General features: G+C 36.7%; 1 protein-coding gene across 5 annotated transcripts in view; it reads left to right on the top strand.

The window, feature by feature from the left end:
• The first annotated feature begins 1,880 nt into the window (after window positions 1-1,880).
• The window catches only part of LOC134652814 (POU domain, class 6, transcription factor 2), a 202,918-nt gene continuing 179,370 nt past the window's right edge, over window positions 1,881-25,428 (top strand). For 2 of the 5 annotated variants that reach the window (XM_063507989.1, XM_063507990.1), the window contains exons 1-2: window positions 1,887-2,264; window positions 13,605-13,699. The gene's annotated coding sequence lies outside the window, so the exon portion shown is untranslated. Of the gene's footprint in view, window positions 2,265-13,604; window positions 13,712-25,428 lie in introns of all 5 variants that reach the window. The other 3 variants (XM_063507987.1, XM_063507988.1, XM_063507991.1) reach the window with 3 other exon arrangements.

Consider the following 25,428-nt stretch of genomic DNA (forward strand, 5'->3'; position numbering starts at 1 on the left):
CGGTCGAAGAGGCTTTAGATGCCTGGTCCGCGTCACAAGTGTGTTTTCAAGGCTGGTCGGAAGGGCTTCACACGCCCGGTCCATGCTTCATGATGATGGTGGCTAGTCGAAGGGGCCTAGCATGCCCGGTCTACGCCGCAGGTAATGACAGGCTGTTCGAAGGGGCCCAGTACGCCCGGTTCACGCCTTGTGTTGATGTGTGTCAGTCGAAAGGGCCTCAGCATGCCCGGGCTACTTAGTAAGTAAAAGTAGGTTGGTCGAAAGGGCCGTGAGCGCCCGGTCCACACCTAAGAGTTTAACTATGTGCTGGGATGATCATAAATGGGCGTAAGTAGGCTTACTACACCTGAGTTTGATATTAGCAACTTATGGACCACGCATTCGCATTATCAGTCAGGAGTGGTCGAGCGAACAAATATTGAAGCCATATCTTTTCTTGCAGATGCTCCACTTGGTGACTAATCGCACGAGGGCGTGCGACGGTCAGGGTTGGCCGTGACGGCGCATCAAGAGAATTGGCTTGATGGCGCTAGTATCGCGTGATTGATTTCGGAACGAAACGTGACAGCTGTCAAAGTGACGTAACACCGAGCGCTGGGGTGGCGGCCATGTTGATTAGAGTGACAGTTATGATTCGGAGGTCGCCATGTTGCGCTCGCGCCTCACGTGCTACGGTGGAACGCCATATTAATTCTAATCGAAAGTAATCTATGTCAAATACTGTGTTGCAAGTGTAATTTAATTCTAAATCCGATTATACGTTTGAGAAGCTATTCGGAACAACTTTTATTTCGACAAACCTGGTCTCCTGGCCCGAATACCCGCCAAAATGGATTCCTTGAATAAAGGTGTACAGAACGATCACAATTATGCTTCTTTATATTCGTTGCTGTCATGAGTGTCATGATAACAGAGTTGTTTATTAGGTAAGTAGCCATTGTAAAAAGTTTATACCTCTGTTTAGAAGTTTGCAAGTTTACTTTTATTTTATCAAACTACTGGTTTTTGACAAATAAAATCACATACTATTAGCTAAGGTTTATTCGGGTAATTCCGGAAATCGGGTAATCCCGAAAATCATTGTAAAATCACTCATATTCCGTTGTAGTAAGAGTCGGCTTTTGGAATTATCCGCCATTTTCGTTCATTCGGAAATACCCGAATACACCTTATCATATTATAAAATAGTTCGTTTCAGAACGTATAGAAAACATTCCTTATACGATAAGCATTCATGGCCAATGACCTCCGAATCTCATAAAACAATAAGGTAAGTGCACCGATAGTCGATTCCGTTTGATTCGGCCGGGCAAGGACGGCGTAATGCATTGTCCGGGCCGTGCACCCCCGAAAATACAGCCGCGAAAAAACGCCACCTCCCAGTAATGTCCCCCCACCGCGCACTAAGCTTCTTTTTTTTAATACATAACTTTTTTTCAAGATGCATTTTTACATGTTTCGGTCTAAAACTTTACACACCCAGCGGCTGAGCCGAGGGAAACGGTAACGCCTCTCGAAGCACGGATTTCTCGCTCGCGCGCACGCATAAACGCCACCGGACGATAGTGGCGCGAGCGAGACGCCCCACCCGTGCCCACTGCTGCGTCTTCAACCAAGATTAAGGCTCTATTCCGCTTTCCCGGACGCATATTCTTGATCGAAACGCATCCAAACGTAAATATTGACCGCACTCACCCAAGAAAATGCAATGCGTAAGTTTCTTACGCAAAGGAAACGACTGATTAGCGTTATTAAAAAGTTGTTTGTTGTAGACTGTACGTCTCACTCTAGCGTCCACTACGAAGGCATTTGCGCCACGACAATTGAGTTGAGTTGAATTGAATTGAGTTGGTTAAACCGTAAAAACTGTGCGGGCGGGCATGGCGCGAGAGCGAGACGAACAAAAGGCGGGTCGGCCGAGAGACCGCTGCCTTCTTCTCGACTTACGCCGACTCGCGTAGTGAACGTCAGCCGACTGACGTGGCCGGCCGTGTTTGCGTTCGCGCGTTTGACACCCGTATAAAAAAAAAAACATTCCGCGCGTCTTCTGAATTTAAACTTTTTAAAACTGACTGGGTTTTTTATTGGTGCGCCGCAGTGCATGGATTGATTTGTTGCCTTTGAAGACAAGTTGGAAGTATTGCAGTGAATTAATAGTCGCTATTGGCCTGAGACGCTATAAAGTGATGTATTAGCGACCGCCGGGCAATTAGCGACTGCTACGAAAACAGCCTTTCGTCTAAACTGCAAACTCTTGGAATATTGTAAGTGTTGTTATCAAAACTAAGTTAAGCTTTCGTAGTGTAGAACTTTTTCAAGTTGGAAAACTTTCGAAACTTTTAGACTTTCATGAATACAGCGCATGAAAAACTCCTTATAAGGACTGTTTTGATTGAATGCCTTATATAAAACACCCGCACATTCAAAAACCGTTGGAAAATGTAATGTAAATTCGAATATCGAATGTGTGTTGATTGGTAGAATTATTCAGAGAAAACGCTCGTGTACTTAATTAGGGGTGTATCCTGATAATTCGTCGACTTAATATATGACGAAAATAATGTATTAACTTTCGCGAAATGGTTTATTATATTTTTGAGGTGCGAAAGAGGAAAGTAGCCGTTGGGCGGAGCGTCGAGCCAACAACCAGCTGATTGGTTCAAATACTTGTGTTGCATTTTCTGTAGGTATTTTTTTTACTTTTTGCACGCGGGAAAACTTTTTGCTGAACTTTTTTTGTTTGCGTATCAATTTTCTTTCGAAGCGAGGGGTTTCGGGTGTTTCCGAACGAGCACGTGTGCGTGTGTAAGTATAGCTACAGTATGTCCCAAAAATATCTTGTAAAAATTGTTCTAATGTGCAAATTATTGATAATTTTAACGAAACTTGGCGTTTGTTTATCAAAGCCAAAGGAGAATATTTTGAACGGAATATGTTTTGTTTCAATTAAATGATTGTAGTTTTAATTATAAATAAAATTTTGCAAAAGACGTGAAAGTAAATCATTCAAAAAAAATTTGGTCAACGCATTTTGGGTATAGGTGTAGGTATAGTGCATTGTCTTTGTATCTTAGTAGTAGTTGTGATTAGTACGTGTTTCATACTTAATTTGATGAATTGAAATCAAAGAGATGAAAAAAATAAAAAATAACTAAAAATTTAACAGAAGCCACAGTGATCGATATCGGATTTAAACTAACGCTTTTTGTCTAACGCCACAACACCCATACCACTCGACCCCACGTGGGTTCAAATCCAACCTCGGTCCCTTTCTTATTTTATCCTTCGTATATGACATCTAGCCGCCAAAGATTCAAAACATGCCAAGACAAATGCAATTTTAATAGGTCAAAATAAAGATTCATAATACAATGAGCCGTGCGGCCTTTTTATAGGCTTCCGGGCGGCAAGAGGTTATAATTCTAAAATTATGAAGCTAGCTCGAGACATTAAATAAGAATAGTTATTTATGCTCTAACTGTCTTTAATTAATAGTTAATTGATTTAGCAATTATGTGATAATCGATAAATGTCGATGAATAATTCATTTAGGGACCTCGTGAAACAAACTACCTACTTACTTCATTTTATTATAATTGAAATTCTACTATAACTTTAGTAAAACCTGCATTTTTTCTTATAAAATGATGCATAAAACATCATAGTAGAGGGAGCATTATCTTTTATAAAAACATATATTCCTAGGGTGATTGCTATAGAGTGGCCACTACATAGTAATTGGCCACTCCTAACAAATCAGAAAGAAACAAGCCAATTGAAGCCTTATTGTTAAGAGTGGCCAATTACTATGTAGTGGCCAATAACTATGTAGTGGCCAATTACTATAGCAGTCACCCAATGTATATCTAAACTTAGGAGCATATATTAAGTTCAAAAGTAAAAACTACCGTAAAACCACCTAATTATAGTCCAAAATCTCCCAACTATTGTTCAAAACGAATTCTCAGTATAGGTGTGACTATTACCACAGAATCAATAGTATTATCATCTATTACTAACGCAAATCTGAGGCAAAATGAAAATGGCATAAAATATCCAGACAAAACCAAAAAGTATATTAGTAAGTACTTTTATTGAACTAGTGGACCATAGTTATAGCACTGGACTATAGTTCTGACGGAATTTTCACCGGATTAAAAGGAAATATAAAATTAATATGACAACCTCTAATTCAGCTTAGGGTTAGTTTCAAACAGCCCAGATCATTGTTCGGCAAAAGGCACACTTGGTCACCCTCCTCAGTGCACCCCCAGTAGCCCAATGCCCTCGAGGGTGCATATAGGATAGATATAATAGCTATATGTGCTTCCGATATAGGTAAGTTAAGAGGAAAGGGTTAATACGTAACGTCATGGTTTTCCATTTAAATAATATACATACATATAGCCTGACCAGTAATATATGATAATTGTCAAGAGGGCGCTGTTATTCTCATGTATAGGGTGACAATTCAGTGTAGTATTAAAAAATTAGTTCCAGTGAAATTCCGCAACATGGCGCACCCTCAATAGATCCTGGTTGACCTATAATTAACAACGTATCGGCATTGCAATACAGCGAGAAAATTTAGATTTTTAAATAAGCTAGTTTTTCAATTAATTTAGTGCTGTGACATACGGACGGACAGACAGACGGACAGACGGACAGACAGACAGACAGACATGACGAATCTATAAGGGTTCCGTTTTTTGCGATTTGGCTACGGAACCCTAAAAACGGCAAATATACTTGGTCAACCAGATCTTGACAGTAGAAAAAGGCGGCAAATTTGAAAAAGCGGCCAAGTGCGAGTCGGACTCGCCCATGAAGGGTTCCGTATTTAGGCGATTTATGACGTATAAAAAAAAACTACTTACTAGATCTCGTTCAAACCAATTTTCGGTGGAAGTTTACATGGTAATGTACATCATATATTTTTTTAAGTTTTATCATTCTCTTATTTTAGAAGTTACAGGGGTGGGGGGGGGGACACACATTTTACCACTTTGGAAGTGTCTCTCGCGCAAACTATTCAGTTTAGAAAAAAATTATATTAGAAACCTCAATATCATTTTTGAAGACCTATCCATAGATACCCCACACGTATGGGTTTGATGAAAAAAAATTTTTTGAGTTTCAGTTTGAAGTATGGGGAACCCCAAAAATTTATTGTTTTTTTTCTATTTTTGTGTGAAAATCTTAATGCGGTTCACAGAATACATCTACTTACCAAGTTTCAACAGTATAGTTCTTATAGTTTCGGAGAAAAGTGGCTGTGACATACGGACGGACAGACAGACGGACAGACGGACAGACGGACAGACGGACAGACAGACAGACAGACAGACATGACGAATCTATAAGGGTTCCGTTTTTTGCCATTTGGCTACGGAACCCTAAAAATGTAGGCGCGAAGGGATATCGTCCCATAGAAAATATGAATTTCGCGCCTTTTTTTACTGACAAGATTTGGTTGACCAGCTATATCTACTAAACTAGAAACACTTTCTATTGTAACAACTACGCATGATGCCTTGGTAAGCGTTGCAGTAGCATAAGTGCTGCCTAAACCCACTTTGCCGAATATTCGGTATTCGGCCGAATGTTGCCTACTATTCGGCGAATATAGCTTACACCTTGCACCTACTCACTAGAAAGCTAAATTACACAATAAAAATAACCGCAGACCAATAAATTTAATGTTTAAAATGCTTTCTTAAAAGTTGTTAAATACGAAGACTGTTTTTTTTAGCATTTGTTGGTTACTAATAATTTTATTTTTATCATGGGTTCAATTTTATATGTACCTATTGACTCTGAGTACATTCACTAGTTCTGAGTAACACAAATTAAATCTTAGCAAACGTTGTGCCTTGTTGGCGAACAGTTTTCATAATAAATGTGACTCGAAACTCGAAATGTACAAATGTTATATACCGAATATTCGGCGCTTCGGCCGAGAGGCCGAATATTCGGCGCTTCGGCCGAGAGAGGCCGAATATTCGGTATTCGGCCGAAACCACTATTCGGGGCATGTCTACTATGAAGTGCTTCTAGTTTTACAGATATTTACCATTTTCAAAATTACCCCACTTTCGAAGTTATCCCAACCCATATCAAATTCACATCATTGTAAACTGAATAACCATAATCACATGTTCGAAATATGTAGGTACCTCGTGACTCACTGCTATCTCGGCTCATTGGTATGAATCAGTCATTTTAATTGATGACAATCAGACATAGTTAATGATTAATCATACAGATTTTTATGTATAGATGGTCAACCAAATCTTGTCAGTAAAAAAAGGCGCGAAATTCAAATTTTCTATGGGACGATACCTTCGCGCCTACATTTTACAAATTTGCCGCCTTTTTCTACTGTCAAGATCTGGTTGACCAAGTATATGTTAAGGGGAAATCAATTCTTACCTTATGCCATAGAAGGTAGCATCCTATAGAAGTGGTCTACGCGTGCCCCCGTGAGGGACAAAACATACGCAATGCGACGCTATGATTGGTCGAATTTATTTGTTGCCCACCATAATCCATACTAATTTATGGTGGGGAATAAAAAAAATGTGAGACTGTGACAAGGACAAACAATAATAGCGCTTTCGCTGCTACTCCTACTGAAAGATACATAAGACTATCCCGTTCTGTCAGTTATCCCCACCACTCATGCCCAATCCAGTTTAATACTAGATACATGCCTTATGCTTTTAGTTTATTATATCAACATTATTGGAAAACCGTAGTTAAAACCTAGTGAACAACGATATAATACAAACGTTGTATTTGTAGGTGTGTATCTTTAAAATTGATTTTCTTACTTTGACACAATATATTCATGTATTTATTACTTTAAGTGATTACATCAAACGTTAAAGAAAAAATTACAATCTAAAATTAAAAACTAGAGTTAAAAATAAACTACTGTACTGTAATACATTTACGGAAATAACCAATATTACCTACCTATATTTTTTTGAAGAATAAAATAAAGTCAAATTTAAAGATTCAAATTATAATGAAACGGAATACCTTTTTATAGGTCTCTTGGCAGGTAGAGTTTAAGAGTCCCTAGCAAGCTCGGTTCTCCATACAAATGCAGTTACGCTTTACAGTAATAACATATACTAATCTATGGTTACGCTCTTGTTTTAACACATATACGTACCTACCTATATCTTAGACTGACGAAGTGAATCATCAATATAACGAATGATCATTAATATGTTTCCTTAAAGAGATGAACTCGAATGTCTGTGTGTATTGTTGTTTTGTACACAGACGGGGGCTTTTCCCAAAATGTGTTTGACCCTTTCCTTTTAGGTGTTCTAAGTAGCCTTACGTGAATTGAGTTCAATCATAGAAGCAAATCGTTAATAAAGATACGCGCCAGGCTTATTAAATGCTACATTCCATGTTAATCGCGCTATTAATTACTCAAAATTAAACATCTAAACATCGCCACTGATGTCACCTCAACGAATACAAAGCAATAATTAAAGAGTGTTGTGTTCCATCTGTGTTCCATCGCTCGAGATTCAAATTGAACATCTCGCCATTTTACGACATACACGGGATCTGACAACTTTTATAACCGTCCAAACAATTACATCTAATCAGGCTTTATCTCCCGCATCACTCACTCACGATCCATCTAAACAAGCGGGAAAGAGACAAGTGTACAGACTTAGCTGCGCCCATCAATGTCTAATTGCTTTTATTATTTTAAGGCATCGTAATCATTATGGCGGCAATATAAATTGTAATTACTTCTCATTAGTTCAATTAAGAACTTTCTAGATACGGTGTATAGTTGATATGTTGATTGCGCTACGGTTTAGGCTATTGTTTCGTAAAAGTACGTTTTTATTGATATCTTCGAAATGGGTGAATTCAATAATCAATTTTTATGATCGCTGATCAGCTACGGCTCGTAAAAGTTTCATTTTGATGTTCGAAACGAAATTCGTAATTAAAATGATGAATCTTAAGTTGCTTAATTACCCGTTATAACTTATAATGTTTAAAGTCTGTGCTGTGCAATGCAATACCCTTTCACATGCATTTTGATATCTAAAAGATACCGACTCAAAAGTTTATGATTAAACAATTTAAGTCTTTTTATTACTAAACCAAAAACACTCGTGTGAAATAATATTAAGTTAAATTAAGGATAGGTAACATTATATTAATATTGTACCAAATATATATATAGGGTAATTGTGTCTGTTTGCCGTCCAGTGCCTGTTTCCGTCCACTTGGCGGAGTTGCTACAAAGAATTGCGGAAAATTTGAATATAAACAAGCCTTCTCACACATGTTTGGATTTGTTGCAATCCATAATGTCTAAGCAATATTTTTACCAAAATAAAAGTGTTATTTGACAAATAGCGGCTTTAAAAAAAATTATGTAAGTGGCGGCATTGCATCCAGAGCTTGAAAACGTCATTTTGCAAGAAAAAAAAAGTGTTGGCGGCAAATGTTCACGGTAAGTTTATTAATTAATTTAACTAGTTTAAGTTACGTTATTGGCACATACTGCAACTTAAAAGTATAGTAAACGCAATTTTAAGTGTTTTTTATAGTTTTTTCATAATAATCTTTGATAAATTTAGTGGACGAGTACTGACATACTAATTTTGAAAAATATTTAGTTTCCGACCACACGGACGGTAACTGGAACAGCTAGGTGAGTATTTGTTATGATCGTTTTACTTCAAAAGACTTATAAACTACTATATATTTTCTCTTAAAATGATGTTTCTTGCTTATAAGATTATACATTTTAGTTTTCGTCCACGATTTTGTCAGTGTTGCTTGATTAAAATCATGTTTAAAATACGTGGTCGAAAACTAAAAATAGCTTTAAATATTGTTTCAGTTTCCGTCCATGTACTATGAGTGGTGTAGACGAGATTTATTATTACATGATTACTGAGGGCGAAAATAGCAATTCGTGGATGAGTTTCGATTTTGTTCGACGAAATGAAAGAATTGAACTGAGTCCGACAATGAGACGATTCCACGAATTGCTATTCCCACCGGAGCATAGTGGTTTGCCCCAAATATGCGAGGAAATAAGTTAAAATAGGCAATTAATTATTTAAGCATCAAGCATTACTCGAATCTTAATATAAAAAATGTCAAATCTTACGATTTTCCCTCCTTAATATCTCGCGCACGAGTGTGGAGCGGGCTTTAAAATAATTGAAATGTCTATGATTATTAAGCAGTATTTACACGATGTTACAAAATAGTCCTGCAAGAATGAGACATATAATTGTCTCCCTATCTCGCTCTATATCCTACAGCATGAACTGATAGCTGTACCAGGCCGTGTGGATGCTGGTTTAATAAGTATCTGTTTTTCGCTCTCACTTAAGCCCCGTATTCACACTCCTACCTTGTAGGCCGCCTCGTAGTCCGCCTCGTTGGGTAGGATTGTGTATGGGGGTTGTAGACTACGAGCCGTCCTACCGTTTAGCCGTTTGTAGGACGGCTCGTAGTCCACAACCCCCATACACAATCCTACCCAACGAGGCGGACTACGAGGCGGCCTACACGGTAGGAGTGTGAATGTGGGGCTTTATAAAACTGCGTCCTTAAAAGCCATCTCTTTCTCGCTCTCACTCATGGGTGCGGTTGTCTGTTACACGGCTTTAATGGACGTACATACGGCGGATCACCTTACACACGATCGAACGTGCGCCGGACCGCAAAGTCACGGTCCGGGCGTCTGTAAGGCCAAGCGCGCACCACGATTTTAATTTTTGCGAGACGATTTTAGAATCGCGCTGTAATTTATCGCAGAAAATTCACTGCGCGCACTGCGATGAAAAGTCGATGATTTGTTCATTCTCGACATGGATTTCGTACCAGTCGCCAGGCGTGAAACAATATGCAATCGCTGTATGGCTGAGTATTTATACCACAAAGGTGATCTCCTTCTATTTCTATAATTAAACGGTCAACATCTAGCGTCTCATCTTGTGACTCCATTGGAGAAGCAGGTTCCGATATGTTGACTCTTGGAGAGCGAAATGCCGACTGAGGTCCGGGGTGCGATTTTATTATCGCAGTGCGCGCGGGGCCATACAACTCCGTATGCTGCAATTCACTTTGTGACAATGGCGTCGCGAGCAGTCGCGGAAAAATGTGACAAATCACAATTTTAAAATCGCTGCGATTTTTTTGTCGCATATGCAAAACAAAACTAAGTCGGTACTAGTAACGTACATAGCTTAAAAATAAATGATTCCTTATTATATTGATATTATATATTATAAATGCGAATGTAACACTGTTTGTCGGTCTGAGTCCTGAGGAAGGAAATATATATAAATATTTATCACGAAAATAACCATTCTACGCGGTCGAAGTCACGGGCAGAAGCTAGTAACTAACTAAGAATTATCTATATAACATAAAAACAAAAAATAAAGATAGGTATAATTGATTTTCAATGCAATAATGCACCCTACAGTACTTTTTCATACAGTGGACGAAAACTGACTCATACGTGGACGAAAAGTAGCTCACAGGCGGACGGAAACTGAAATAACCCTACTTTTTCAAAATATATTTTTTATAAAATAAACCGTAAATATTATTTAAGGTCACGTAATATTAACCTAAAATAGACAATATGAGCAATACAAACAAATATAGCACATTTAAGTAAGACTACTTAAATATTTTTTTTTAGCATTTCAAAGTAGACATCTCCTATAATTGGACGGTATCTGACACAATTACCCTATTGTATTGTAATATTGTATTGTATTGTATTCAAATAGATTAATATGTCTGTTGTCGGAAAAAAAGAACACATTCACATCAAAACGAGAGAAAACAAAATACAAACCGCCGAAACAGATTTGAAAAAGGAACAACTTTCTCAAGGTCAAGGAAGTTTGATTAAGTTTTATTTAAGTATTTGGTGTTATGAAAGACGTGAAGGTTTATTTTATCGTCAAATATTAGTACATTATTGTCGAGGTTCGGAAGTAGCTACTTGCAGGCTGAGGATTCGTTTTAAACGGACGACCTTGGGAGTCCGTTTAATTGAATCCGAAGCCAGCAAGTAGCCTTCCAGCCGAGTCATATATAGTGCTTTTCTCAAAAATGGTGCAAGAAATAGAAATATTTTACAGAACTTACAGAAGCAACGTTCTAATTTTCCATTAATTTTCACAGAAAAAAATACAACCATTAAAAAAATTAGCTTGCCGCCTTTAAAAAAAAAAGAAGTGTATTATTCTGCTGAAAATACGCCAACCTATTTGAGACACCTAAATAGTCGCGGTACCAACATTAAGCCTGTAACAGACTATCGCACCGCACCGCGACCTTGGAGCGTCGCACCCATAAGTGAGAGCGAGAAAGAGATATCTGTTTCTCGCTCTCACTTATGGGTGCGACGCTCCAAGGTCGCGGTGCGGTGCGATAGTCTGTTATAGGCTTTATAATAATAAGTGCTGATCATCTGTTTGGCTGTTTAAGGGACCTATGCCTTAATTTGATATGGCCATTTGAAGTTTTAAAAAGTTTGGAACTCGTTAAATAATGGAATTTGTATGCGACATTGCAGTCCCGAAATCGAGACTGCAATGTTTTTAACTTTTTAATTTTTTGAATGACCATAAACTATATACGCACTTCGCGACCTATTTTTTAACCGGCAACGTCGACTTTGCCGTCCATTTTTGAGAAAAATAATTATCTGTCTATCTTATACCTTTAAACGAGCAATTCTTGTTTATTTATTTATTTATATAGGTAGGTATATATATATTTCGGCGATCTCGGAAACGGCTCTAACGATTTGGATGAAATTTGCTATACGGGGGTTTTCGGGGGCGAAAAATCGATCTAGCTAGGTCTTATCTCTGGGAAAACGCACATTTTTGAGTTTTTATATGTTTTCCGAGCGAAGCTCGGTCACCCAGATATTACTTTATAAATCGTTCTCATCAATATGCACAAAACGAAGGGAATTTTGTTTAACTTGTGCTTTTGAGTCTGGTGTAGAAATGGGTGAGAATTAGTGAGAAAATATAGGTACTCATACATGAAACAAATAAGTACCTACTTGCTTATCTGAAAACAGTTAATTTGTTATCTACTTATTACTTTACAATGGATTCTCACTTTTACTTTTTATACAATATTCTAAATATTCATTTACAAAATCAGAACATAACCTTAAACTTCTTCACCAAAAACAAAAACAAAACGCATCGAAACGAATTTCAAAAAGGAATATCTTACGAAAACACAAACTTATAGAAAACACGCCGTGGAGTCTTACTGCACCCGCAAAGAGTCTACATTCGCTTGATCTGCGCCACAGATAAGTTGGCGCAGAAGGAAAGTTCGCCGGTTCGTTCCACGCACGTGGTGGTCACGTGGAAAAACCCCGCCTTTCTGAACGGGGGAAAGATGTCTGACGTTCCGTTTTACGTTTCATTCTGCATTCAAGCATTGAATAAGAGGTTTCGAAGTTTGTGGCATACTTATTCATGCGTTTAGTTTTCTTCAGGGAACAATTATATTTTAACACAACTTAATAAATTTGTTTTCGATATACAGGAAAGTATGTGAGGAAAAGAAAACCTTTTTATTTTACACGATAACTTACAGGCCACTTAATATAAAATATTAGTTAAACTACAAATATTAGTTAAAGATGGGATTATTATAATATGGGTTATCGGTACAAATATTCGGTTGGTAGGAATTAGGTAATTAAACAAAAAACCAACATGTTTTAAATGGTACCAATAATACTTACTTTTAAATACTTAATGTATTAGTATAACCAGACAATGATATTCTCCGTAGTAATTTTTAAAATTGTATTACTTATAAAACACTCCGTTTCAATCAAAAGCCAAACTATTATTGCAACAAGATTAAAAAGGCTTTTCCACGAATGAGCTGGGATTCGGTATTTTTAAAGTATTTAATACTAGCGACCCGCCCCGGCTTCGCACGGGTTAACAAATTATACATAAACCTTCCTCTTGAATCACTCTATCTATTAAAAAAAAACCGCATCAAAATCCGTTGCGTAGTTTTAAAGATCTAAGCATACAGACAGACAGACAGACAGCAGGAAGCGACTTTGTTTTATACTATGTAGTGATAAAAAGAATCGCCATTTCGACTTCAATATTTTGTAACTGGTCACATAATTTTATGTTCTTAAGAAAATTGTAGCATCAAATTCTATATTTTTGTATGGCCTATTTAATGATGCGACACAATTTGGTAGGTCTTTGAAAATAGTTACATATGTCTATCATAATTTGTATACATATCCCTAAACATATTTTTGTACGATTTTAATAGAAAAATAGTAGCGCACAAAATACATCTGCAGTTAAAATTTCATTGATTTACATACTGTGTATTTTAGCTGTGACGACACAGACAGACGGGTGAATTTGTTGATACTATTATTGCCCTGCTATTTTAGCTAAATCCAAAATACTAGTTATTGTCATTCTGGCGTATTTCAGTCTCTTGTATCAAAAATGATTTGTTTGCCAAAAAACTTACTAAAATTTATTTCTGTAAATTGTCAACAGTCGGTGCGGCAGTCCCGAACAGGCCAGCAAGCTGTTTTACCCCTACCTGAAGACGTCCTCCCTCCACAGGGACTTCCTCTTCGCCAGTGGCTCCGGTAAGTGCCAAGGTAGAACGCTTTTCATCACTAATTACATTGCCAACAGTCGCCGGCAGTCCCGAGCAGGCCAACAAGTTTTACCCCTACCTAAAGACGTCCTACCTCCACAGGGCCTTCCTCTTCGTTAGTGGCTCCGGTAAGTGCCAAGGTAGAACGCTTTTTATTACTAACTACATGTTAATCGTTGCAAAAATGTTGACAGTCCCTGAGTAGCCTGGTAAGTGCCAAAATGTATGGGGATGACAGATGACACGAAAAGTCATGTGACTGTTCCATACATTGTTTAATAAAAGTTGCGATTGGCGTTTTCTCTCATCGATTGTCATCTTGGCTAGGCCCCCTGATGTCATTGAGGAACAACCCGCGCGCATATAGGGGATTATTCTCACTATTTACCACCAATTTGTTACCACCAAACCGAATTGGTGGTAACTACTGGGAATAAGGGCGCCACGCAATTAGGACTTCCAATGACCCATTTTTCTCCGATCGCTGCTAATTTATATATAACAATTGCCGTACAATTATTAACAATCTACCCTAAAGCAACAAAAAGGAAAAACCGTGTTAAACGCCTTTAAAACTAGACACCGAGAAAGCCACACACATGTTTAACATAATAATAACTTCGATGCATAAATTATGAGATACATAATTATGGGCCTGCATCTGTGAATTATCTGACGATTCTTATATCTGTATAGTGTATGTATCTGTGGTATAATCTCTATGGTACTTAAGGGTTATAAAACTATTAATAATGAAGTGTTTTTGTTGTTTTAGTAATTTTTAGGCCGTTACGATTTAGTGTAAATGTTCATTGACTATTATGGGATTAACATTGGTGTATGGTGCCGTTAACTTGGTATTATAGTGAATGGAAAAGGTACTTAGTTACAGTAACGAGATAGTATATTAGTCGGAATAGGATCAATGGGATGGAAAAGTAAGTTTGTGTATTTTCGAAATGTATTCTTTCACATATTAACCGTAAGTCAACACATTGTAAGAAATAACGATGTTATTCACTCACTTTAAAATATCATAATGAGTGCAGTAACCGTATCGATGAAAAATACAAAAAAAAAACATAACTTTCCTTCATTATTTTTAGTCTGAAAGTCGAATCGGTCATAATAATTAAAATAAAGTTTGCAAACCAAAAAAATTTGCCTACAAAAAAAACACATTTAACCTTTTGGGATTGCGCAAACTCGGATTACACGCATTTTGATCCTTCAAATGAAGGTATTAAAACGATTTTCAGCTTACTGGAAATTACAAAACGGGACGCATATTCTCTGCTCAACAACATAGAGAAAACGAGAGCAATCGATTGGTGGAAGTTCGTCAAAGGACAAGAACACTCGAAAGCTCTAATCAAAGGGTTCAACTTCAAGAATAAAGAATAATAAAGAATAAAGAACAGCAAAACTGTTAAGGAGCTTCTTTATTTTGACTAGACACTGCAAGTTGAACAAACACATGTTCCAAATAGGGAAAAAACAAGATGCGACATGCAGGTTCTGCCAGGAGTCAGAGGAGAGTGCTATGCACATTCTCTGTTCCTGCGGACCACTAACGTCCAAAAGAAGTACCTACCTAGGGTGACACATACTGGAACCCTATGAGGTACTGAGCATTACGGTCCAAAGAATCTGGAATTTCCTGGATTCAACGGGCATTAGTAGTGAACTTTAAAGGGCCGTCACAATAGATCACAGCTTGGTCGAAGTGGCATCCAAAGGCCCACAACACCCCCAATAATAATAATAAATACTGGAAATTAATTCCGCAAAACACTTTTTTAGGATCTTATTTGATTGGCTTACTTGGTTGTAAGTTGTAAAGTTTGTAAACTATCCTTTTGTTGTTTTAAAATTTGAATGGGCTATTTCCTTCGGGTCTTTAGTTCACCTGTCGTATATCTAACTACCTCTAAGACTTAAACATTTCATAAAACAATTTGCATATCGTATAAGACATTAACTATGCATTTTATAGCCGATACAGTGGCTGGCGCCGAACAGAGCCCGATTAGACGTTTCGAGAACCAGCCCATAAATCGGAACCTAAAACAACCACTCTGTTTAGTTTGGAAGCTCTATCCCAGTAATTATACAATAATTCATACTTTAATAAATACTAATAAATCTACCGCTCCGCTCGTATTATCCACCATTATTACACGATGTAATTACAACCAATAAATTACCAAATAATACATCAATCAGATGTGTTATAATTTTCTCCTTTTTTTATTGTTTGCGGCCGGCCGGCAATTTTATTAAAATTATAATGCCCAGTTTAAATTGGGGTAGCTTCGGGCTAAGCGCGCCTTTAATTATATACGTAATGTTTAATGATATATTCTTATAATAAGCTACCTGATGTTCTCGGTGGTTATAAATCAAATATTTCATTAAATTTCCAAACGCGCAACCCTTTATTTGGCCCGACGATTAGACTGCGAAACCGAAACGTCTAAAAAGCGGATTTTTTCGGGTTATAGCATTTTTCGTTGATATATTACATCGATTAAATGATTATACTTGAGCATAATTATGTTAGCTTGCAAAATTCCGATTTATAACTGGGCCCTTGATTATGTTTTAATTCGAAAATGTATGCTTTCGGAGCGTAATTGCAAAAATGTTTCGTTGGCGTTTTTATTGGAGATTAGGTTTTGAGCTGTCATTAATTATGTTATGATTTTAAAATGTCCGCTTTTAGACCGTAATACGTTTGCTAACCGTTTCATTAAGGTTAAAACACGTTAGGTACTGTGATTTTGGAGTAATGTCTTGGTACTTTCAGACTGTGTTTACGTGGAGTAAGTACCTAAGTACTACTTTCAAAGCTATGGATTTCCCTTCTGTTGACATCAAACAGGCATAGTTAAACTCGTAAATTGTTTGTATCGTAAATAAGAGAAGAAGGGCTTATTTAGACGGCGCGCGAACTCGCATGCGATTTTAGTTACATTGCGGACCATTGAGGTTACAACAATTCAGCCGACCGATCAAATAACGCAATGTAATGACTCTCGCATGCGAGTTCTCGCACCGTGTAGCCCTAATGCCACAGAGCTTGCGTATCAGATAATGATGAGCTTAGGTAATTAAACTTTATCAGACTATCTATACGTTGAACTGTATTTGAAGATTTTGAAGGTGTAGAGTGCTTTGCCCCTGGCCACCATTCGTTGGCAAATAATAAAATTCTATATTCAAACCATTTTGTACAGTGTCTCGCTCGCACGCATTCGCTTAAGGATGAACAATTGATTCCTCACACTTTTTGCACATGTGATGTTAGTTGATAACTGGATTTTTGCACTAGAAATACGTAATAAAAAAAATATGTGGAATATGTAGACAGGCATGAAATATGTAGAAATATGCAAGTAAAATTAGCTACCTATACAATATTTTGTATGAAACATACGTAATGTAGGTACCATTACTAGGTTTTTTGCAGATTTTAATTATTGTTCACTTTAAATTCATCATTACTTGACTAGGTAAACTAACAATTATATAAAATGTTTAATGTGTCTTGGTATAAAAAGTGTGCTAATCAGAAAAAGTTAAATAACGTGTAACGCTTGTTATCAATAAACGATTGATTGATTGATTTCAACATCTCTTTGAACAAGTAAATCTTTGAATAAAAAAAAAAACAAATGACTTATGTACAGTTTGTCGTTACAACTTGCGCCGTACCACTATACTAACAAAGTTTAAATTGCCTCACATTATTCTAAATAGGTTCCCTGTCCACTCGGAAGACGGCAGTTCGTTTGATACTCATTCCACTATCAATTTGCTAGTTCACAAGCCAAAACACAAACGACATATGTGCAGTTGTGCACTATACCATATTGATAGATAAAGTAATTTTTTTAACAATAATAAAACGTTTTTGCTCAAAATACTAAAATCCCAACAAAAACATAAATGTGAAATGAGAGCCAAGTTCAATATTGAGAATATGAGTCGTTGTTGACTCGCCGACAAAAGAATTGAGAGTGAGATTTATATGGGTGCCAAGTTCCGTGCTGTGTAGAAAATCCTCAAATTATAAAGGATTTGTCTTGGCTAGTTTTTAACAACAAACCAAGTTTATGAAAAACTAACAGAAAAATATATATTACCTATATGCCTATACGTAAAAACTAGCGAAGACAAATCCTTTATAATTTCAGGATTTTCTACACAGCAGAGAACTTGGCACCCATATAAATCTCAATTCTTTTGTCGGCGAGTCAACAACGACTCATATTCTCAATATTGAACTTGGCTCTCATTTCAAATTAATGTTTTTATTGGGATATCATTACTTTTTGTACAGAAATTACTATAGTATTCATCATGAAAGCAGTTTGCCTAAGCTGAAAAGGAGACCCTCGCTAACGCGCGGTTAATTGTCAAAAAGTTTCAGTTTTCACATTTTTTCTTTTGTATACGCCTTATAGTCTACCTTCATGCCAAATATCAAGTTTCTAAGTGATCTAGAAGTGGGTTAGGTTTTTGGTCTATAAGTATTAATTTTTTTTTCCCATCGAGATATCAATAATTTCCAGTTTTCAGATTTTTTCCTCTATATGCACCTAATAGTCTACCTTGATGCCAAATATCAAGTTTCTAAGTGATCTAGAAGTGGGTTAGGTTTTTGGTCTATAAGTATTAATTATTTTTTTCCATCGAAATATCAATAATTTCCAGTTTTCAGATTTTTCCCTCTATATGCACCTAATAGTCTACCTTGATGCCAAATATCAAGTTTATAAGTGATCTAGAAGTGGGTTAGGTTTTTAGTCTATAAGTATTCATTATTTTTTTTCCATCGAAATATCAATAATTTCCAGTTTTCAGATTTTTTCCTGTATATGCACCTAATAGTCTACCTTGATGCCAAATATCAAGTTTCTAAGTGATCTAGAAGTGGGCTAGGTTTTTGGTCTATATGTCAGTCAGACAAAAAAATGCCGGTTTTTAAACGTTAATTTATCAATAACTGTTTGAGCTATGTTTATGAAATTGTGTATTTTGGACAAGCTAAGGGACTTGAATACATGTGCCAAATTTCATGTGTGTAGGTGTAGGTTAAGTAGGTTTCAAGTTACGAAGGGGTCAAAAGTAGCTCGAAATGGTTTGTGTAATATTACACACGGTTGCTGCGTCGCCAGTTCCTTTTTCTTTGAACTTGGCTGGACACGCTACCGCGTGTCTAGATGCACACTATCTGGTCGTTGCACTATCTTCAGTAATGTCAAGATCGCCTATCAGGTAACACCGACTACAAGTTTTATCTTCGATTCTAACGCTTGCTTTTTATACACATACTCCTCTTACAGAAGATCATTAGAGCAGAAGGATAATTAGCGAAGCTCTTCGATTCTTTCTGACCGAAGTACCTACGTCCACAATACGAGAGTGTATGTTATAAGACGGTTTTCTCAACCAAATATTTTTGCCTTTAGTTATTGAGGAGGAGGAGGCAATGTAACAAAACCGTTTCCAGTTGACCAATTTGTAACTGTCGCATGTGACGTTGTAGCTTTGTGATTACAGTTTACATTTAAACAGGCATAAGTAGCCTTTTCCTTTTCTAATTTGAGTGTACTCAACCAATCGTTTTGGCTAATACTCGAGTGTAATCATAATCAAGCTATTTTGGGTCCAATTTGTATTGGAATCGTGGGAATGCTCCATATTGAGCTTTTAGAGGCCAAGTCGATACAAACTTATAGCGTAGTAGTCGGCATTATCAATATAGTAGGATGATATAACGCGCCAAAAGAATCTGCTAAACTAATATTTTTCCAAATAGAGATAATTATATCTCTATAGATTAGGTTCAAAAGTATAGGTACCTATGTAAAGAGTCGCCATCAGATGTATCGGAGCGAGCGGCTAAGAGATTCACAAATAGGTATCTGAATACGCCTCTAATGTCAGGGCGTTAGAGTGCGTGTTCAGATATTGTGAACACTTTGGCCGCTCCGATATATCTGATGGCGACTGTCTAATTATTGTTCTACTTATAGACACGTATGTGACAATGCAATATTATGGTACCATGATCTGATGATGGAGACAGGAGGTGGCCATAGGAACTCTGTGATGAAACAACGCAACCTAATTGTGTTAGGGGTTTTTAGAATTGTCTCGATGAGTATTAGTTGTCTGTCGTAAGAAAAGTACAGTCAGCGATAAAATCTTGTACCAAAAATGAAATTTTTGCCAAAAACTTTTTATTAAGCTGTTAGATAATGTTACACACTTAGGACGCGTAGTCTGATCCGCTACTTTAGATGCTGACTACTATACTATTATTTATTTTATGGCGTGGTGGAAGGTCGAAGTCTAAGATATCATGTGTCAAAACCGGGTGTTTTTAATGAAGCTAACATTTAAAAAACAACATTATTGCAGAATAATTACTAATTAAAATAATTACCTAATCAACGGTACCGCATCAAACCTTTGTACCGAAATTTCTGTAAATTGTATATGAAATTTGCGGGTTGTTTTTAATGCCGGCTGGGGCCCGTTTCTCAAAAGCTTGCAACTTGTATTACAAGTGGAAGTCCCTTTCTAACAAAAGCTGTCACAAAGTGACATCCGCTTGTATTACCTGTTACAAGCATTTGAGAAACGGGCCCCTGGTCAGCTTGTGCCGCACAAAATGGCAAATCCCGTCACCTTGCCAGCGTTAGAAAAATCCTCGCGATAGGCGTGAATTTACATCATACGATCTTACCCGGCGTTCGATCTTAGTCGAACTCATTTTGCCTGGCCAAACCTTAGGCATATCATGAAACGGGTGCGTATCATAATGAATACGCACTTTTGGTATAATTTCAGATTACAAACGTTCAAAACGTATACTAATCTTATGTATAATGCACTAAATCTATATTTTCAATAAGTATAACATAAAAATAATATAACATACAATATACATACCGCTGTTTGGTATAACATACAAATAAACTAATTACATTTAATATAACATTCATTATGCATATAAATGAAAATAATGAATAACATCTCATAAAAGTATCTGAACATAACATTAGTAAAATTATTTGGATAGCTCAGTATTTCATAGGTCATCGAAACCATAGAGAAATATAGTAAGACAAGAGTGCTCACTCCATACATCAGTTCAGACTATTAATTTCAGTGTCTACATCTAGCATCGAGTAGCGGAACTATCAGTACTGCTACTTGACAATAGATGTCCGGTCGGTGCTACATCTATTGTTAAGTAGCAGTACTGATAGTTCCTCTACTCGATGCTAGATGCTAATAGTCTTTTTGGTACTAAAACTGATGTATGGAGTGAGCACTCTATGTATTTTTTTCTCTATGTCGAAACTAATTACTGTCGGAAAAGTAGGTTAGGTTAGGTTAGAACTGTGACTCCCCAGAAAATAACTGCTACCAGAAAAGTAGGTTAGGTTAGGTTAGAACTGTGACCCCTCAGAGAAAGATACTGCTACCAGAAAAGTAGGTTAGGTTGAGAAAGAAACTGTTACCAGAAAAGTAGGTTAGGTTAGGTTAGAACTGTTATCCCACAGAAAAAGAAACTGCTACCATAAAAATAGGTTAGGTTAGGTTAGGTTAGAACTGTGAACCCTCGGAGAAAGAAACTGCTACCAGAAAAGTAGGTTAGGTTAGGTTAGGTTAGAACTGTTACCCTCAGAAAAATAAAAGGTTAGGTTTATTGCGTGGTATTGGTTTTGTATATTATATTATTTCAACGTTATATCTTTTTATACTTATCATAAACGATATTATATGTAAAGTTTATTATACGTTATAAAATTATAGAATTCATTGTTATACGTATCACACGTTATACTTATTGCACGTTATGCCATTCAAAATTATACTAATTGAATTTATATATTCTGAGCAATATATTATAGGTTTGTATACGTTCTATTACTTACCCTCATGAAACAGCGGCGTTTCATTATATAGCTAGGAATTGCATGATCCGGCGAATTTGACGATCGGTCGATAACATATTGGATAATTTTGGGGTCATGATCCTGAATGTCAAAATTGTGTTATAAGTATATGGTCATACTAAAAAACTGAGCGAACGCAGGTTCAAACCCCGGCTTGTACCAATGAGTTTTTCGGAACTTACGTAGGTACGAAATATCATTTGATATTTACCAGTCGCTTTTTAATGAAGGAAAACATCGTGAGAAAACCGGACTAATCCCAATAAGGTCTAGTTTATCCTCTGGGTTGAAAGGTCAGATAGCAATCGCTTTAGTAAAAACTAGTGCCTATGCCAATTCATGTGATTAGTTGACAAGCGGACCCCAGGCTCCCATGAGCCGTGGCAAAGTGCCGGGACAACGCGAGGAAGATGATGATGGTCATATACAACTTTGGCCATGGGATTAACCACAAAATCGCGAAAAAAACGAATGGACACCTTGAGGGCCCGAAGTAAACGTATTTTCATATCGATCCCATGGAAAACCTCGTTCAGTATGGCCATTATTATAAATTCCGATTAAATATTGGTATGCTCGGAGTATTCCAAAATACTATCCTTAGTAAACTTCGATATTAACATTGAACGTGAACATAAATTGCGTTTTTAGTATATGCCGTGCCTAATTAGGCGTGTTTACACGGTAACACAAGCTTATTATGTACAAATTAATAGCTCATTTGCGAGATAATTGAGAATTACGTATAATTAGTCTGGCGAACGGGTTCTTCAATTATTATATCGTGCACTATTGCTGTGTTCTTTTGATTTTTCGTTGCTCTCACTTTGTAATTTGCTATTTATACACAAGAATCACAAGATTTTTTTGTTTTGTGTGTGACAATATGGTCAATATGCATAATATATATCATTTCATTGCATCGCACTACATACTTAGTAGGTTTGAAAACTTTTATTCGGACGTTCAAAACCTACCTCTAATTTAATAGTCGAGTGTGCTCAGAGCATAAAAAGGTCAACTACGGCGTTGCGTGAACAAGAGATTTCCTTTGGCAGGATTGGTCCTTAGGACCCAAGGATGGATTTAAGAAGTGGAGCCACCAAGATTTTCTATCTGTGGACAACAATGTTTTCTTGTGTGACAAAGTTGCCTTATTTGGCAGTTCTCTATGGTCTAACGGCGTTATTTATAAACGTCTGCTAAGTTAATCAGCTGATGATCATCGTTTCTCCCTCTCTATGGCATAACGACAGATAAGGACAAACGACGATCATCAACTGATTAAGTTAGTAGCCGTTCATGAATAACGCCATAAATATATACAGCCACCGCCGTCTTATTTAACGTTGATCAGGCGGCCTAGCCAAGGTGACAATCGCTATCGCTTCGCCATCGAATCGCTTTGTGTCTCTTTATCACTCTTCCATATTAGTGCGACAGTGACAGTTGCGTTTCGATCGCTACGGAGCGTAAGCGATTGGCATGTTGGCTACGCGGCCTGTTCGTTGTACGTAGTGCGACCCGCCCTTAGAGTGTAAGATTGAAATGCTGCTAATCTGAGAAAATAATAAAAGCGGCCAAGTGCGAGTCGGACTCACCCATGAAGGGTTCCGTATTTAAGCGATTTATGACGTATAAAAAAAACTACCGTAAACCGGGGTGACTTTCAAATGCAGGGGCGACTTCGATATTTCAGTTTTTCAGCCGTTACATATTTTTATTCGGATTTTTTAGTAGTAGGTAAACAAGTATGTATAATAATCTAACTTGTTACACGAACAGTTCGAGAAAATAATGAATAATGATAATTTCGTGGCAGTTTTAAAACTATCAAAGTATCCCCAAAATTTCCTAAAGTCACCTCGTTTTACGGTACTTACTAGATCTCATTCAAACCAATTTTCGGTGGAAGTTTACATGGTAATGTACATCATATATTTTTTTTAGTTTTATCATTCTCTTATTTTAGAAGTTACAGGGGGGGGACACACATTTTACCACTTTTTCTACTCCAGCACTTAAATGTGTCAATTAAATGACTGACAGTGATATCTAAAGCAATGTCATTTGAATGATTTGTCTATAGGCTCATAAGATGACTGCTAGCAGTCATCTTATGAGTATAATACAACTGCTTTATTTTTTTTAAAGATACAAGTTCCGATCATCTTGATTGAAAGAGGTATGTTTTCATTTACAATAATAACTCTTTTTTTTTTAAATAATAACTCAATTTTTTTTAAATAATAACTCTTTTTTTTTAATAATAACTCTTTTTTTTTGCTGCAGCTGTCATAGAAAAAGTAATGTATGCAACAGCTCATAATTGGTTCTTAAAATTCTCGGGTCTTTTTTTACAAAACTCGACTACGTCTCGTTTTGTAACTTCGACCCTTGAATTTTAAGAACCCTTATTATATCACTGTTGCATAAACTACTATTGGAAGTGTCTCTCGCGCAAACTATTCAGTTTAGAAAAAAATGATATTAGAAACCTTAATATCATTTTTGAAGACCTATCCATAGATATCCCACACGTACGGCTTTGATGAAAAAAAAATTTTTGAGTTTCAGTTCGAAGTATGAGGAACCCCAAAAATTTATTGTTTTTTTTCTATTTTTGTGTGAAAATCTTATTGCGGTTCACAGAATACATCTACTTACCAAGTTTCAATAGTATAGTTCTTATAGTTTCGGAGAAAAGTGGCTGTGACATACGGACGGACAGACAGACGGACAGACGGACAGACGGACAGACGGACAGACGGACAGACGGACAGACGGACAGACAGACAGACAGACATGACGAATCTATAAGGGTTCCGTTTTTTGCCATTTGGCTGCGGAACCCTAAAAACAGTATTACTCATCTCGCTCTTGAAGATATCTGCCTCTCACTCGTGTGGGAATGCCAGCTTTAAGAACAGATGACATTGTTATAGTTATTAATTATAATCGGAAATCAATCAAAGCATTGTATTATGAGGGATTGATTTCTTGGTAATGTGACGACATCTAATAAGAGACTTTGTATGGCAACTACTAGTCTTTGTTATATTATGGTTCCTTAAACAAGTTTACGTGATTTATAGAGTACCTATAGCTAGTATCGAATATAATATTTTACAATAGTGGATGTTTTTTTAATAAACTGTATATGTATGAAATAGCCATTTCGTGATTTCGGGTCCTATAGTTAAAGTTGCTTAATATGATACCTAAAGTGTCATTCAATAGAACTTGCTAACTATGTAAACAAACCGCCATACTAAAATTGTCATTGAATGTCAAATTACTAGTAACTTTTGTTTACATAGTTCGCAAGTTATATTGAATGACACTTTATATATATATGTATTCACATCGTAAAATATTGCAGATTACTTAAATAATATCCTGATTGCACCTGCAACTCACACAGTTAAAACATGACGTAATGATCTGATTTAGTTGGTCAGTAGAAGTAAATCAAACTATATAAATTAGTTATTTTTTAACCGACTACTTTTTGCTAGATAGATTTATTTATGTATTTTAATTAATTTTATTTTATTGCACACTACTCATAAGAGCAAATGGTGAATTTAATGCCTTAAGACATTTAACATTTAAAAACTCAACTGGTTTACATAGCCACGTGGTTTAGGTAATCACTATCACTACATAGTATAAAACAGAGTCGCTTCAAGAGGAAGGTTTATGTATACTTTGTTAACCCGTGCGAAGCCGGGGCGGG

This window comes from Cydia amplana, chromosome 12, assembly GCF_948474715.1.
Source record: "Cydia amplana chromosome 12, ilCydAmpl1.1, whole genome shotgun sequence".
Classification (NCBI taxonomy): domain Eukaryota; kingdom Metazoa; phylum Arthropoda; class Insecta; order Lepidoptera; family Tortricidae; genus Cydia; species Cydia amplana.